General features: G+C 38.7%; 1 protein-coding gene and 1 long non-coding RNA gene across 4 annotated transcripts in view; one reads left to right on the forward strand and one right to left on the reverse strand.

Moving 5' to 3' along the window:
• Positions 1-18,457, reverse strand: part of FILIP1 (filamin A interacting protein 1) — a 192,671-nt gene that overhangs the window by 170,043 nt on the left and 4,171 nt on the right. The gene's annotated exons all lie outside the window — the stretch shown is intronic.
• Positions 8,383-18,457, forward strand: part of LOC309831545 — a 74,541-nt gene continuing 64,466 nt past the window's right edge. The window contains exon 1 of the long non-coding RNA XR_014297599.1: positions 8,383-8,453. This is a non-coding gene — a long non-coding RNA (uncharacterized lncRNA). The remainder of the gene's footprint in view (positions 8,454-18,457) is intronic.

The raw sequence follows: 18,457 nt of genomic DNA on the forward strand, positions 1-18,457 counted from the left end.
CAGCCTGTGGGAAAAAACCCACATTCACAGAAAAATAGGCAAGATGAAAAGGCAGAGGGCTATATACTAGATGAAGGAACAAGATAAAACCCCAGAAAAACAACTAAATGAGGTGGAGATAGGCAACCTTCCAAAAAAAGAATTCAGAATAATGATAGTGAAGATGATTCAAGACCTCAGAAAAAGAATGGAGGCAAAGATTGAGAAGATGCAAGAAATGTCTAACAAAGACCTAGAAGACCTAAAGAACAAACACCTAGAAGAATTAAAGAACAAACAAACAGAGATGAACAATACAATAACTGAAATGAAAAATACACTAGAAGGAATCAATAGCAGAATAACTGAGGCAGAAGAATGGATAAGTGACCTGGAAGACAGAATGGTGGAATTCACTGCTGCCAAACAGAATAAAGAAAAAAGAATGAAGAGAAATGAAGACAGCCTAAGAGACCTCTGGGACAACATTAAACACAACAACATTCGCATTATAGGGGACCCAGAAGGAGAAGAGAGAGAAAAAGGACCCGAGAAAATATTTGAAGGATTATAGTCGAAAACTTCCCTAACATGGGAAAGGAAATAGCCACCCAAGTTCAGGAAGTGCACAGAGTCCCAGGCAGGATAAACCCAAGGAGAAACACACCAAGACACATAGTAATAAAATTGGTAAAAATTAAAGACGAAGAAAAATTATTGAAAGCAACAGGGAAAAACGACAAATAACATACAAGGGAACTCCCATAAGGTTAACAGCTGATTTCTCAGCAGAAACTCTACAAGCCAGAAGGCAGCGGCATGACATATTTAAAGTGATGAAAGGGGAAGAACCTACAACCAAGATTACTCTACCTAGCAAGGATCTCATTCAGATTCAACGGAGAAATCAAAAGCTTTACAGACTAGCAAAAGCTAAGAGAATTCAGCAACACCAAACAGCTCTACAACAAATGCTAAAGGAACTTCTCTAAGTGGGAAACACAAGAGAAGAAAAGGATCTACAAAAACAAACCCAAAACAATTAAGAAAATGGTCATAGGAACATATATACCGATAATTACCTTCAACGTGAATGGATTAAATGCTCCAACCAAAAGAAACAGGCTTGCTGAATGGATACAAAAACAAGACCCATATATATGCTCTCTACAAGAGACCCAATTCAGACCTAGGGACACACATACAGACTGAAAGTGAAGGGATAGAAAAAGATATTCCATGCAAATGGAAATCAAAAGAAAGCTGGAGTAGAAATACTCATATCAGATAAAATAGACTTTAAAATAAAGAATGTTACAAGAGACAAGGAAGGACGCTACATAATGATCAAGGGATCAATCCAAGAAGAGGATACAACAATTATAAATATATATGCACCCAACATAGGAACACCTCAATACATAAGGCAACTGCTAACGGCTCTAAAAGAGGAAATCGACAGTAACACAATAATAGTGGGGGACTTTAACACCTTACTTACACCAATGGACAGATCATCCAAACAGAAAATTAATAAGGAAACACAAGCTTAGAATGACACAATACACCAGATAGATTTAATTGACATTTATATGACATTCCACCCCAAAACAGCAGATTACACTTTCTTCTCAAGTGCACATGGAATGTTCTCAAGGATAGATCACATCTTGGGTCACAATCAAGCCTCAGTAAATTTAAGAAAACTGAAATCATATCAAGGATCTTTTCTGACCACAACACTATGAGATGAGACATCAATTACAGGGAAAAATACATAAATAACACATACACATGGAGGCTAAACAATACGTTACTCTACAACCAAGAGATCACTGAAGAAATCAAAGAGGGAATCAAAAACTACCTAGAGACAAATGACAATGTAAACACGACAATCCAAAACCTATGAGATACAGTAAAAGCAGTTCTAAGAGGGAAGTTTATAGCAATACAATCCTACCTCAAGAAACAAGAAAAATCTCAAATAAACAATCAACCATACACCTAAAGGAACTAGAGAAAGAAGAACAAACAAAACCCAAAGTTAGTAGAAGGAAAGAAATCATAAAGATCAGAGCAGAAGTAAACGAAATAGAAACAAAGAAAACAATAGCAAAGATCAATAGAAGTAAAAGCTGGTTCTTTGAGAAGATAAACAAAATTGATAATCCATTAGACAGACTCATCAAGAAAAAGAGGGAGAGGACTCAAATCAATATAATTAGACATGAAAAAGGAGAAGTTACAGCAGACACCACAGAAATACAAAGCATCCTAAGAGACTACTACAAGCAACTCTATGCCAATAAAATGGACAACCTGGAAGAAATGGACAAATTCTTAGAAAGGTATAACCTTCCAAGACTGAACCAGGAAGAAATAGAAAAAATGAACAGACCAATCACAAGTAATGAAATTGAAACTGTGATTTTAAATCTTCCAACAAAAAAAGTCCAGGACCAGATGGCTTCACAGATGAATTCTGTCAAACATTCCTTCTCAAACTCTTCCAAAAACTTGCAGACGAAGGAACGCTCCCAAACTCATTCTATGAGACCACCATCACCCCGATACCAAAACCAGACAAAGATACTACAAAAAAGAAAATTACAGACCAATATTAGTGATGAATATAGATGCAAAAATTCTCAACAAAATACTAACAAACAGAATTCGACAACACATTAAAAGGATCATACACCATGATCAAGTGGAATTTATTGCAGGGATGCAAGGATTCTTCAATATACGCAAATCAATCAATGTGACACACCACATTAACAAACTGAAACACCATATGATCATCTCAATAGATGGAGAATTCATGCATCTATTGATGCAACAGATGCAAAATTCAACACCCATTTATGATAAAAACTCTCCAGAAAGTGGGCATAGAGGCAACCTACCTGAACATAATAAAGGCTATATACAACAAACCCACAGCAAACATCATTCTCAACAGTGAAAAACTGAAAGCATTTCCTCTAAGATCAGGAACAAGACAAGGATGTCCACTCTTGCCACTATTATTCAATGCAGTTTTGGAAGTCCTAGGTATAGCAATCAGAGAAGAAAAATAAATAAAAGGAATACAAATTGGAAAAGAAGAAGTAAAACTGTCACTCTTTGCAGATGACATGACACTATACATAGAGAATCCTAAAGTTGCCACCAGAAAGCTACTAGAGCTAATCAATGAATGTGGTAAAGTCACAGGATACAAAATTAATGCACAGAAATCTCTTGCATTCCTATACACTAATGATGAAAAATCTGAAAGAGAAATTAAGAAACACTCCCATTTACCATTGCAATAAAAAGAATAAAATACTTAGGAATAAACCTACCTAGGGAGACAAAAGACCTGTATGCAGAAAACTATGACACTAATGAAAGAAATTAAAATTGATACAAACAGATGGAGAGATATATCATGTTTTTGGATTGGAAGAATCAATCTTGTGAAAATGACTATACTACCCAAAGCAATCTACAGATTCAATCCAATCCCTATCAAATTACCAATGGCACTTTTTACAGAACTAGAAAAAAAATCTTAAAATTTGCATGGAGACACAAAAGACCCCGGTTAGCCAAAGTAGTCTTGAGGGAAGAAAATGGAGCTGGAGGAATCAGGCTCCCTGACTTCAGACTATACTACAAAGCTACAGTAATCAAGACAGTATGGCACTGGCACAAAAACAGAAATATAGATCAGTGCAACAGGATAGAAAGCCCAGAGATAAACCCACGCACCTATAGTCAACTAACCTATGACAAAGGAGGCAAGGATGTACAATAGAGAAAAGACAGTCTCTTCACTAAGTGGTGCTGGGAAAACTGGACAACTACATGTAAAAGAATGAAATTAGAACACTCCCTAATACCATACACAAAAATAAACTCAAAATGGATTCGAGACCTAAATGTAAGACTGGACACTATAAAACTCTTAGAGGAAAACATAGGAAGAACACACTTTGACATAAGTCACAGCAAGATCTTTTTTGACCCACCTCCTAGAGTAATGGAAATAAAAACAAAAATAAACAAATGGGACCTAATGAAACTTTAAAACTTTTGCACAGCAAAGGAAACTACAAACAAGACGAAAAGACAACCCTCAGAATGGGAGAAAATATTTGCAAACGAATCAATAGACAGAGGATTAATCTCCAAAATATATAAACAGCTCATGCAGCTCAATATTAAAAAAAACAAACAACCCAATCCAAAAATGGGCAGAAGAACTAAATAGACATTTCTCGAAAGAAGACATACAGATGGCCAAGAAGCACATGAAAAGCTGCTCAACATCATTAATTATTAGAGATATGCAAATCAAAACTACAATGAGGTATCACCTCACACCAGTTAGAATGGGCATCATCAGAAAATCTACAAACAACAAATGCTGGAGAGGGCGTGGAGAAAAGGGAACCCTCTTGCACTGTTGGTGGGAATGTACATTGATACAGCCACTATGGAGAACAGTATGGATGTTCCTTAAAAAACTTAAAATAGAATTACCATATGACCCAGCAATCCCACTACTGGGCATGTACCCAGCGAAATCCATAATTCAAAAAGACACATGCACCCCAATGTTCATTGCAGCACTATTTACAGTAGTCAGGTCATGGAAGCCACCTAAATGCCCATCGACAGGTGAATGGATAAAGAAGATGTGGTACATATATACAATGGAATATTACTCAGCCATAAAAAGGAACGAAATTGGGTCATTTGTGTGGACGTGGATGGACCTAGAGACTGTCATACAGAGTGAAGTAAGTCAGAAAGAGAAAAACAAATATCGTATATTAACGCATACATGTGGAACCTAGAAAAATCGTACAGATGAACTGGTTTGAGGGCCAAATTAGAGACACAGAGGTAGAGAACAAAAGTATGGACACCAAGGGGGGAAAGTGGCTGGGGGGTGGGGGGTGGTGATGTGATAAATTGGGAGATTGGGATTGATATGTATACACTATTATGGATAAAATGGATAACTAATAAGAACCTGCTGCATAAAAAAATAAATAAAATTAAATTTTAAAAAAAAAGAAAATTTTATTTTATAACCTGAACTAATAACGAGGAGAATCTGACATAAAACAATGGGTGGCTCAGAGTTAACTCAATTCCTCTCCTGGAATCACCTTACAGTCCTTGTTGTATTTACGGTGGCTGGGCCTTGTCCACCACGCCACCATTCCCTACATAGGATTACCGTGCACATATTAATAATATAATATATCATTTTATTATTATATCACACAAAATATGTTAATAACATATTAAAATTAACTATTAATATAGTATTAAAATAATAATAAATCTTTTCTGAGGTTTAACAAGTTAAAATGGCTTTGAATATTGCTTACTTTTTTGACTCTGATAATATATTTATGGGAATTTTTTTTTATTTCATAGTGAATTCTGTATACAAATCAACACTACCAAATATTAGGAAATCCATGAGGGAAAAAGTATTTCATGAGCTTGCACCCTGTTTCCTAAAACGTGAGTTTCAGATAAGCCCAAATTTTAGATGACAAGAAGTCAGACCATGTCTTAAGCAAGAATTTACAAAACAGCATATCTATAAAACAGGAATAATAATAGTTATTTTTATACCATGCACATTAAGCATGTAGCATAGATTCTGGTATGTTGGGAGCACTCAGTAAAAACTTTATTATTATTCTGTCTTTATTTTCTTCCTATAGCCAATAGCTATAATAGTTATATTAAAATGAACATTAATGCATTAATGATTGTCATATTCACATGACAGTTTATAGATCAGGTCTTACTGATGTCATCATTCTTAATTTGTCTTTCAGTTTAATTGGGCTGTAAGTAGAAAATTACATAGACAATTGCTTCTATAGTTGGGTCCAGACCATACACAGCAAAGGAGGTTATTTGTAACCTTCAGTTTGATATGAACCAAATTAAAGAAAAAAATCAACCACTATTAGTGAGGAACCTAAGTTGGGTAAAAGAAATTAATTACACACCATCGTTATATAGAACCTTTCCAAGAATATTTGAGAAAATGGTATCCAATCCATCCCACATACATATTTTAAATCCACATTTTATAGCTCTCCTTTTAAATAAAGCACTCATGAAAAATTTCTGGAATTTAGCTGAGGATTTTATATTACCAAATTCTGACCTTTTCCTGGTATATTAAACACCCTTTACAATCACTGTACTTACACAATGTTCTTCCAGTCTCTTAATGGAGTAGACACTATTCCCGCTTAAATCACCAAATTCCATAATAGAAAAACAAATATTAAGAACTGAGAAGAGAGTCAAGTCAGACCATCTCCTTGTTCCCAAGCATCTAGTCTGACCTCCCATGTAGAGTGGTAATTTATGCTTCAATCTCTGCTCTGTTGTACAACAATCTAGGAGAAATGGCAGTTCCCTCCTCCAAGATGGGTATTTCTCAGAGAACGACTGGGAATTGAAAATAAATCTTGAGGTTGAAAGTTAATTACTGACAGCAAATTATCCTTTATGAATAACAACTTTCTCCATAACATTAATAAAAGTGTCTTGATTTATGTACCTTTCATGTATATTCATGTTGAAAGATGTTCAAAGACTGGCTGAAGCAGGAGAAATAACAGAAAGAGGGTTCTGAAAAGAAGGGAAAGAGGAAAGAATGAGGAATAAGCCCAGGAAAGCATGGAAAGTTGATTAGGAAGCCTGACAGAGAAGGTCCTCCTGTGAGGGAGGGGACAAAACTCACACATATCAGGGCCTGAACTCAGGTTGGGAGGGAGAAAGGGGAAACAGAATCCCCACCATCACAGTGTGAGTATGGAAGGGAGGGTACAAGGGATGATAAAGAAGCAAAGACATGAGAATGTACTCATTTTGGCTGTTTAAAGAAAGGAGGGCTACAGAAGCAGAAGGTGATGAACTCGCTGAATAATGCATTGTTAGTCAAATCGCCAAATAGAAGTTGGAAATTAGGCATAGTTGTGCTATTATTCACACTTACATTCTAATTAACAGAATTACATATAACACATAGGCTCACTTTATCTGTGGGTTTGAGAGAAGTAAAGGGAACTCATTCACTTGTGCCCAGTGTAGGAAAAAGAACACTTGGAAGGATCACCGAAGTGACAAAGCACCATTCTAATCTCAGCACATTCCTTGCAGGACCCAACAACAAAAGATAGTGTGAAATGCTTACTGCCTACTTACACTCTGGGTAATCTTTCAGGAATGGCTTCTTCCAAGAAAGGCCTTGTCCAGAACAAAGTACAAGAATGTTAACACACAAGGTCTGGGTGAGGTTTCACTCACATCACTGCTCCCTACCCGTTCACAAAATGTTCCTGCTCTCAGACAAGTGAGAAGCAGCTGAGCATCACAGGCACCAGGCACCACCCTCACAAGACCCCTTGCAGGACGCACGCACACCACACACCACACACCACTCTCCAACTGGCCTCCCTCCATCCCCTGGAATAACAGACAGAATTGATGAGGAGAGAGGTGCTGGTGTCCCGAAAAGCCCAACATCTGGAGTGCCAGAGGCAGGAGGAGACAGAGAAACCATGAGCTTTTAAACAACAAGTATCTTGGGACATAACCCAAGACAGATAATGCTCTGGATTCTAGGAAGATATGCAGCACGATGCTGTGGCTTGTCTATGAATTCACAGATTTGAATTCATAAGCTATACGACTTCGAGAAAGACAGACTTTCTGGGTCTCAGTTTCCTCATCCCTCCTAAAAAGTGGTTGGAGTCAATCATCTCTTAGCATCTATCAGTATCTAAAGATATTATGGTAAAACAATTTTTTCAGAATAATTCATGAACTGAGCAGATCGTCCAAAATTTGAGCCTTGGTACCGTTTTCCTGGATCAGTTTAGCCCTATAACCCTAATGAGCCTCAGCAGTTTTAGGAAGTAGTGATCAGAAGCAAGGATTCCTGACTCCAGTGCCCCATTTTATCCACCTGCCCCTGCTCCCCTACCCTCGTGATCCAGTCGTATATGTGTCCGTTTTGGATATCAATTTCTGTTCTGATAATAACATTACTCAGGAAATACACGGCCATCAAGATGTTCCTGGCACTTCAGTGATTAGGCAGAACGGACTATGCAGCCTTGTTTCCACAATTCTAATCAAGCAAGGTCCCTCCTAGGAAATCCTATCAAGCTACTGAGGAAGAAGTATGTGGACTTTTCTTTTTAATAAGAGCCTCTAGGTGTGCCAAACGTTTAGAAGTCAATAGGCAATACTTGAGAACAATAGGAGGAAAGGAAAACAATGCTTTTTTTCAAAATGGAAGTGGCCTGATTTTCTTCTGATTATTAAGATTTCTACCACATATTGTCAAATTGCCTTTCAGGAAGCTTGTCCTAGCTGATTTTCCCACCAGCATTCCATAGCGACCACTTCATCACACCCTCACCATACAGGTATTGGATTCTGTTGTGTCTTTGTCAATGCGTTGATTGAATTAATACTATGTTCTTTTTTATTTATTTTTAAAATTTATTTATTTATTAATTTATTTAATTTTTGGATGCATCGGGTCTTCGCTGCTGCACGCAGATTTTCTCTAGTTGCTGCGAGTGGGGGCTACTCTTTGTTGCGGTGTACGGGCTTCTCATTGCAGTAGCTTCTCTTGTTGTAGAGCACAGGCTCTGGGCGCATGGGCTCAGTAGTTGTGGCTCACGGGCTCTAGAGTGCAGGCTCAGTAGTTGTGGCTCACGGGCTTAGCTGCCCCACAGCATGTGGGATCTTCCTGGACCAGGGCTCGAACCCGTGTCCCCTGCATTGACAGATGGATTCTTAACCACTGTGCCACCGGGGAAGCCCCTACTGTCTTCTTTAAATTTGAACTTTTAATTATCAGTGAGGTTACGTAGTTTTTCACACATTTACTACAAATTGTTTATTTATGCCATTTGTCCATTTTTCTATTGTCGTGTCTCTTGCTTTATTCATTTAAAAGAGCTCTTTGTGTTAAGGATATTTGTTTTTAATTTATTTTGTCACAAATATTTTTGCCCAGATTGCTGTTTGCATTTTAACTTTGTTCATGAGGTGGGTTTTTTTTCCTGTATAAAAGTTTTCATTCTGTTTTCATGGAGTCAAATATTTTAGTCTTTTGTTTTACTGCTTTTTTCCCTTGCGTAGGAAGGTCTTTCCCACTCCACCAATATGTATACATTTTTCAAGTATTTCACTTTCAATTTTTACACTTAAATTTCTGATGCATCTAGTATGTATTGGTATAAGTGGTGACATAGAGATTTCATTTCATTTTTTTCCAGTTTTTTTCAACCCCATTGACTGAAAACTCCATATTTTCTTTTCTGATTTGAAGTGTCTCTCCTTTCTAACACAAAACTCTCATATGTAGGTTTCTGGAGTTCTGACTATTTTCCTTTGATCTCCTCATCTGATGTGAACTGATTCTGACACCACTATCAAAAGTGATTTTAATGAGTGTTGTTTCAAAATTCATTTTATTATGTGGTGAGGCAATGCTCCCAACTGGTACTTCAAAAATTTCCTGGCTATTCACATAAGTTTCTTGCTCCAGAAGCACTTAGTCACTTGAAGTGAAGTGTTGAATATATGTAAGTATTTTTCAAAGTGCACAAACTTGTAAAAGTCTTAAAGCAAAGAATTTTATAGGCAATATCCAGCACTCCCTTTTAGAAATATATCTAAAAGACTGATCACTGCTGTTTTTTTTTTTTTTTTTTTCTTTTTGGCCACACAGCTTGCGGGATCTTAGTTCTCCAACCAGGAATTGAACCCACACCCTCAGCAGTGAGAGCAGAGTCCTAACCACTGGACCACCACAGAATTCCTATTAAGACTGGTCACTGCTTTAAAAGAATGCTCAGAGTGTGGGTGGTGGTGAGGGTCAGGAATTTTCCAGCCCACAAGATGCATATTTGGTTGGCTCATAATGGCCAAGACAGATTTAAGTGTGATGAAAATATATGTATATAGTGCATCCTCTTCATCACATTATTCTTAAAAACATTAAAATTATCATATAAAATTATCATATATGATAAAAACATTATCATATGTTTTAAAAACTTTAAAATTATCATATAAGAAAAGAATGCAACTTACGAGTTCCCCACCATTCATAAAGCTATATGGACTTGTTGCAACAAATCAGTCATTGAGCCTTTCAGTCACATTAATTTCCTCTGCCTTCCCTTAGACCTTGTTTGTCAGGCCCTACCTAGTTTTCAGCCTCTAGGGTCCCCTTTCCCCACAGCAAGAGTTGCTTTATCGCCCCATCTCTGATCTCCTGAATCAGTCACTCGCCACCCAAAACCAGGTGAGTGCTCCCACAATCCCATTCACTCACTAGTCACATGGCATTGAAATTGCCATTGTTTTTACCTGTAACCCAGTTAGAGACTAGAGATAATATGATATTCACTATTGTACCCAATCCCTAGCTCAGTGCCTGACACAGATGAATCTCAATAAATATTTAGCGGGTCGGTGAACACGACGAACTAAATGTGAAGCAGGAGGGACACAAAGAGCTCCAGCCCAGGACTCTGGGATTTAGTATCATCTCAGTCGTTTTGACATTGCATTACAGAGTCTCTAGGACTGTTTCTCCTCCAGAACTATTCTGTCCCTGAATCCCACCTCCCGGCTCTCCCCGCTGGTCCTGCTGACAGGCTTGCCCAAACGCTGACACCCTGCCTGGGTCAGAACACAACCTGCCTTCCAGGACACCCCATAACCTCATGTTAGATCCTCAGAGGCCAGATACTAGCTTGAACCACTCTTTGTCATCTAAGGCCACACCATTTGGATCCTGTGTTCTACCTGTTGCCAGTTAGCTACGTGCATGGGCCTTGCCTGACGGAGCCTAAGATACATTCTTCAGGATGAGTGGATTGAACGGATCTCACTCTGGAAATGGTTGTGTTCACACAGCTCAAATCTTTTTCATTGTCACACAATAGTAATGATAGTACTGTTGAAGTTCAACTCCTATGAAAGTTCTGGGAACAGAACTTGAAATAATAATCCAGATATAAATCAGATTGCAGGGTTTTAACCATACATTTATGCTATGTGGAAAAACAAGAGCTCTTTTTCTTTTCTCTAATCTCTCTCTCAAAAGGACAAAATTCTTTACTTTCTGAGAAACCACAAGTCACTTTCATCTGGTTTTCCCCCAGTTCTCTCCTCTATTTGAGCTCAGTGCTTCACGTGTTCATTTTGGTGAGATTCCATTGCAATACATCACCAGGAACACATGTGTTCCACCGGGACCTTATTCCCTGGAAGATGTGAATGGTGATGTAAATAACAGCCTCATTGGAATTTGAAGGAAGTAGTGCAGGAAAGAAAGCTACGGTGAAATAAGGCAAAATCAAGCAACTATAATCAATATTTCCTCCTGGGGTAATGTGGGTAGTATTGATGCTGATAGGGAACTTCAACGGTATTCATCAGCTGGAGCTGTCAGCAGAACATTAATTAAATGGCAGCTGTTGCTTTACCACTTGTAGGGGAGGAGAGCAACTAACTCCAAAATAGATTTCCAAGGATAAGCGCATTTCCAGCTAGTAAACCAAATAAGAGCTTGGTTGTGTTTTGTTTTTTGTTTGTTGTTGTTGTTTTTATGAGTTTTGCAGCACATGAGTGAAGAGATGAGGAGCAATTAGACTTGTGTCAATAGTTATGCATTTGGGGCTCCCCTGGCGGCGCAGTGGTTGAGAATCTGCCTGCCAATGCAGGGGACACGGGTTCGAGCCCTGGTCTGGGAAGATCCCACGTGCCGCAGAGCAACTAGGCCCGTGAGCCACAACTACTGAGCCTGTGCGTCTGGAGCCTGTGATTCACAACAAGAGAGGCCGCGATAGTGAGAGGCCCGCGCACCACGATGAAGAATGGCCGCCGCTTGCCACAACTAGAGAAAGCCCTCGCACAGAAACGAAGACGCAACACAGCAAAAATAAATTAATTAATTAATTTTTGAAAAATAGTTATGCATTTAAAGTAAGAGTTCTAGTCTGTTGTTGGGAATATACATATATCATGCTAATCACAGCTACAGAGTCTAGCTTCCACTCAGTTAAGCATTCATTACTCTCTGATGCTCTAATGAACATTTAAGATGTCTGTTGATTTTTAACTTGTAATAAAAACAATATGTGGTCATTAAAGGTTTAGAGAATACTGAGAAGCAGAGAAATAATCACCCATGGTCAGTGATTGTTATTCCCATGTTTATATAAAAAAAATTATGTTCAGTCCAATTACTGATCAAAGCTGTTCAGTAATGTCTACTTCCTCAATTCCATGACACTTAACAGATTCAACTTATTGAGCACTTGTTTTATGAAACACGGCTCTAAAAAAAGTCCCAAGTCATACCTGAATCTATATATCACGTTCATTTTTTAAATTTACATGTAAATATTTATCATAGAATATTTATTATAATCTTTCACTTTTTGTTGAGTTGCTATTGCTTACAGAAATCTGTGCTATAGGTATTTGCCATTTGTGATTTTCATCTTGGTAAAGTTCATTTAACCAGACAATGTATATAGATTTTTCCCAAGGTGTAAAAAAGCCTTCTCTATAGAAATGTAAACTTACAGAATCAATCAGAAAATTAATTCCATAATGCAACCTAAAAATGTATACTTTAAGAGATCTTTGGAGTACGCTGACCCTCCAGCCAGTCACTTCCATGGGACAGACCAGCTTGTTTCTAACGCACCTGCTGCTATAGAAGAAGTGAAGTGATTAATCCCTTCCTGTTGTTGCTGAGGTCATGAGAAGTTAGGGGGTAGTAAGAAAGTCCAGAGATGGGGAAATCCCAGGGAAAATGGTGAACACAGCCAAACTCACAGGGTTAGGGGAAAAGTCAAGGTCTGAACGAGAGAGTAGAGTTTGTGGTTAGAATTTCCACCTAAAGGTAAAAAGATATGTGCCCAAAAGTAAGATAGGAAATATTATAATGGTCCACAAAAGAAAGACTGGATAAAAGAAACAAAGTCACTGGGGAAAATGGAACGCTTTGGAACAGTCTCTAAGAGAATGGGTTGTCTCCAGTTGGCACACTTATTGGGAAAATAGAGAATGCAAGGACCCCATCTCCAGCCAAGCAGCAAACCAGCTAGTGGGATCTCAGAGCACCAAGGCCAGCTGCCACAAGACCCCTGATGCTGAAATAGGGGAGCAGCTGCCACTCAACACCTTACATTCTCAGAGTTGGCTCCAGAACAGCAAAGTGATTAAGAGATTAAGAGCACAAGCTGAGGAGTCCAATTGCCTGCACTCAAATCGCAGATCTGCCACCTGCTTGTTGGAGGGCCTTGGGCAGCTCCCTCAGCCTCCTTATCTGTACATGTAGAGTGTACGAGTATCTGCCTCACTTCTGCCTTGCTAGTGCCTAACACATAGAAAGCAGTCATTAAATATTGGCTACTTTGTTGTTTATTATGATCATGTGATAGAAAAGGTAATAGACTCAGCCTCAGAGGACATTGTAACTTCTACCAAGCGACCTCTCTTCCTTCATCCTGGTACCTTCTTCTTTAAAATGAAGAGATTGTATTAGATAACTGGTTCTCAACCCTGGATGCACATTAAAATCACATAAAAGCTTCCAAAATAGATCAACACTTGGGTATGCACTCAGGGCAGCTCTGGGGCATTGCCTGGATATCTGCATTTTCAAAGCATCCCAGGTGACTCTGACACACAGGGAGTGTTGAGAACCGCAGACTAGATGACCTGATGGTCCCAAGTGAGCTCAGAGTCTAGAGGTTTCCACCCTCTTTGGTATGGGTGGCTCCAGGACCAAAGCTGGGTGGTCATGGACAGTGTGAGACTCAGAGCCCCCATTCCTGCTGGAAGTCAGACCAGCTGTGGCAATGCCAAGAGAACTAGGAGGTCTCACAGAATGTCTGAATTATCATGCGGTTTGGGTGCCAAGAGGAATTTAGAATAATTGAATGAGAAAAAGAATACTTCCAGAAGCCAACCAGTGAAGCCCTTTGTCTCCAAAGGATAGAACACTAATTCTTTCCCTCCTTTGACACTGTTACACCTTTTTACATAAAGACAGGGCGGACAAAAGGGAAATTCTTAGTTTGTTTGTCGTAAGGAAGTCAGGAGAGATCATGTGAATGAAAAAGAGTGCCTTAATGAAATATAATACATCACGACCTTTATTTTGGATTAAATAGGTCTATGCCACAGAGCAAAGAGTGTATTTGCTTCAGAAAGGTGTTTAGCCTGTCAGGAAAGTAGCCTACAAGTCCTGTGTGCTGACCAGTAGTGAGCATGTAGGAGCGGGGCTGGGGTGTGCTACATAGTTGTGACAAGATGCCGTTCGTAATTCATAGAATAGAATTTCTCAGAAGGTAGAGATCCATTCTGTTATGTGTTTATTTCACGTGAAACATTCACCTTCTTGGGATATTAAATCCTACCACCTGGGATATTTGATACACAGGAAAAGTAGAGTATTTATGGCCACTGGCGTAAGAAAAAGCAAAGCATTATCTGCTCCATCAAAATTGTATTAGAACTGCTCTCCTTTTACTTCAGATAGTACAAAAGTTAAGTGTCATACAAGTAAATAGAAACTCAAAAATTCCAATTATATCCAGAGAGTCAGATTTTTGGCCTCATTGGAGATGACTCGGATTTGAATAAAGGTAAAAGAATTAAATAGAATAATAAAATATCTCACGCCATTGCTCCACTGTAGCAAACCACTGGCTGAAAAGTATCAGGTAATTTTCCTTAAACTACAGCCAGCTCTGTTTTTCAGAAGGAACAACATGCTGTTAGGCTGACAACTCACTCCCTAAACAAAGTCATTGGGAGTCAAGAAGGCTCTTATACAGAATGAGACTTTCTGTCCCCTTCCTCAGTACCTCCCCCAACAACCTTACACACACCACCGAAGGCTTCTTCCAGCTTTATTGCTACCAACAGCTGGAATAAGTATGTTGCAGGATTCTCTCTTGAACCACTTAACAAACGGAATGCCCACGACCAAGGCAGAGATCTGCAGAGCATTTCTTTACAATGGGAGGGGGAGTTCTAACTTGTCAACAGGAGCAACAACAGACCAAAACCCCCAATGGCATCAAGGGATCTGGCTACAAGAGCGCCCATAACAGATCACAAATCCAAACGCTCCACGTGTTCCTTCTCCAGAGAATCATCTCAGCAGCGTAGAAGCCAAGAACCACGCTGTGCCATCCACCACTGTGGAAGAAGAGCTTCTGTGTTCCAGGGCCCCAGGCCTAGCTCTTCCTGGGTCGCCCAGCTCCGCAGGCCATTACAGCTTCTGGCTCTACTTCAGGACCCTGGAGAAGAGCCCCATTGGCCTTTTGACCCCAGATCTCTTTGTTCTTTGCTCTTAGTGAATCTTTTCAGACTGCAGGGTCACATTCGACACCTTTCACCAAAACGTCTCACAGTCACCTAGGTAGAGGTCCTCCTTGAACAACTGCCTGCATTACAAGAAAGTGGTGAAAATATGGGCTAAATAAGATCAAATTGCCTGGGTTAGAATCTCAAATCTACCACTGAGCAAGTTACTTATCATCTATAAACCTCATTTTTCTAATCCATAAAACAAGAGATAAAAATAGTGCCTCATCGGGTTGTTATGAGAAGTAAATAAAATCATTCAAGGTGCCTGGCACAGAAAAATCTCCAGTATATGCTATTACTGGCATCATGTATATATACTAAATAATTATGCACAGCTCTATAATACATACATTAAGCAGATAATCTATATTATATGTAGCTGTTATTATCATTATATTATCTATTATATCACTATATAAGAATTGGGATTCAGATGTCCCAGTCATTAGTAGGAACACCTGGCATGCTGGGCAACGATCTATGGAATGAACAGAAGATGGAAGGTGGGGATTTGTCACCAAAGTTGAGGGGCCCCCGAGGAGTGAATTCTACCAAAGCAGCTGCCTTCCTTAAGGACCAAACAACAGGCTGTGACCAAAGCAGTTGGTCTGGCGGTGTCCAAACCAGAGGATGAGATCTATCAAGAGAGCATGTGAAAGTTAAGCTTATATGTAAAGGCCCCTCCCTTGTCCAAATTCCAGGCTGCCCGTGAAGGATGCGTCACTCACTAAACAGTTAATGAAACACAAAGAGCCTTGAATATCTCAAGTGTCACATTTCAAGACTTATAGAATAATTAGGAAAAATCTGAGCTGGCAAAACTCTTCCTGGCTCGTGCTGGCAAGCAGACCATCTTTGTTTTCCATTAGTGTGTGTTGTCGTCACAGTAACTGCAAGGCTCCGAATACAGGCCCCGGGTGTCATTTCCTCATGTACTTAGGCTGCCACACTGAAATAGCATTATGAACTCAGCAATGCCTCTTCCTTTCCTGTGGTATCTCAGTCAAAGAAGCAGGCCCTAAAAGGAGTTACTTAAGACATAAGTATATTAAAGACATATAAAGAAAAATAAAGTCCATTTATCCCTATTACTGTATCGCCTATGACTCATGTGTGTGTCGGGGGGGACCTTATTTTTGCAAAGATCTTTTATATAAACAAGGCAAGTTGGCAGTAATTTGATTGTCTTGGTGATGTCAGCAGTCTACTGTTTTCAATCAAATTGCTTTTGGCTTTAAATCTGTAGCAAATCATTTTTTAAAGAATGCATTTGGCCAACTCTGATATGCCCATTTCATGGCTTTCTTTCACCTTTTCCTTACAAAGATAAGCAGCAGATAATTCACTTCTTCAAAGTAACTTGGAAAGATTGAAAGACTGCAATTACAATTATTGAAAAAGCAAAAAAAAAAAAAAAAAGACTATTTTCAAGTGTAGACATATAAAGTCCTTGGCCAGTGAAGCAACAGTTGTTTTCATCTATGTTTTGGTGAAGGAGGTAGGTGACAGCATTTAAGCAAAAACAGAAAAATCCCTGAACCTTAAGGGTTCAATGAAAGTCAGACCACTTGAGATAAATTCTGCATTAGCTTTAAAAATTCTTTTTAAAGTCTGTCTTTCACAGACCTCAGAAACACATAAATCACACAATATTATGCACATTGACACCATTTCCCAAAAAGGAAACGCAACACCAACGTTCTTTTGACTTTTCAGTGCTGCTGTGGCTTAAACAAAGCTCTCAGGGACTGGAGCGCTGGTTAATATCGTGTTTCTTCATCTCTTTCCTGGGAGTTTCTCAAGTTCTGCAATCAGCTGGTCAACAGCCAACTGGAGCTGCCCAATTCATGCTGGACTTTCCTTATTCTAAGTTCTTACACAACTCGCTGCCTAGCCTTTGAAATTACACTGCCTCAGCTACTGCCATGGGGAAAGTCGTATTCTGCCTGCAGCCTTTTCTCTTCTCTGATTAGCTAAAGAGTAGGACTGACCATTTAAGGAAAAAAGAAGAACATAAGCCAATATGTTTTCCTGAGGTTCCCATATTTTTGCCCTAGAACCTTTATAATGTATTCTGTAAAGCCAGGAAAATTCTTTTCTTTCCCTCCTTTCTTCTTTCTTTCTTTCTAAAACAAGGTCTTCATTAGAGAATGATCATTCTGAAATTCAGTTTGCCTTATCTTTTAGAAACTTATCCTTTCAATTGTGAAAAATAAAGCAAAATGGACAGGTCTAAACTGTGAGTACCCTGCATAAGCTAGTAGAAGTTACTAAGAAACTTCTCCACTTTTGAGTGCTTCATATATTTTTGTTAAGTTAAATATACAGAATAGTGAGCACCCCATAATATACTCATACATCTTTATGAGGTAACACTCTTTTTTTGCCTTGGAATATACTTTCTTGCCATGTTTAAGAGGAATGACTAGGATTAAGGGCAATGAGTAGCAAGAATTCACTTGTATTTGGTGAGGCTGAAGCTCGTGTAAGATGACCTTTTTTGGTCTTTTCATTTTTATCTGTTACTAGGTTAGTAAAACAAAACAAAACATCTAAGGGAAGAAATAAAGAATGATAAATTTAATAATATATCCCTCCTTGGAAGAGGAAGTCTCCCAGCGTAGTCGGCTATAAAAGAGATACCCAAGCACTACATATAAACACACATTATCTCCAAGTGCAAATATAGAAACCATGGAACAGTCTATGCTGTGGGTGATTTCTTGGTCTTTTTAGTAATAATTCTATAAGACAGCACACTGCTGAGTGATAACGGAGGGATTGAAACATAAATTCCATACTAAATTATTGGCTGGAGCTCAAACTATGTCTGCTTGGAGTACACAGCAGCAAAGTATGTCCCTGACAAGATTCCACATTTAAACAATACATTCTTCTGTCTTTCCTATGATCTATGAACCTGATTTTACAAACCGTCTGTATCTAAGATTTTTGTGTGCAACAAAGATTAAGCTAAACAGATAACTATATTTAAAGTGCACTAATAAAGCAA

Source organism: Grampus griseus (assembly GCF_964374135.1).
Source record: "Grampus griseus genome assembly, chromosome: 13".
Lineage (NCBI taxonomy): Eukaryota > Metazoa > Chordata > Mammalia > Artiodactyla > Delphinidae > Grampus > Grampus griseus.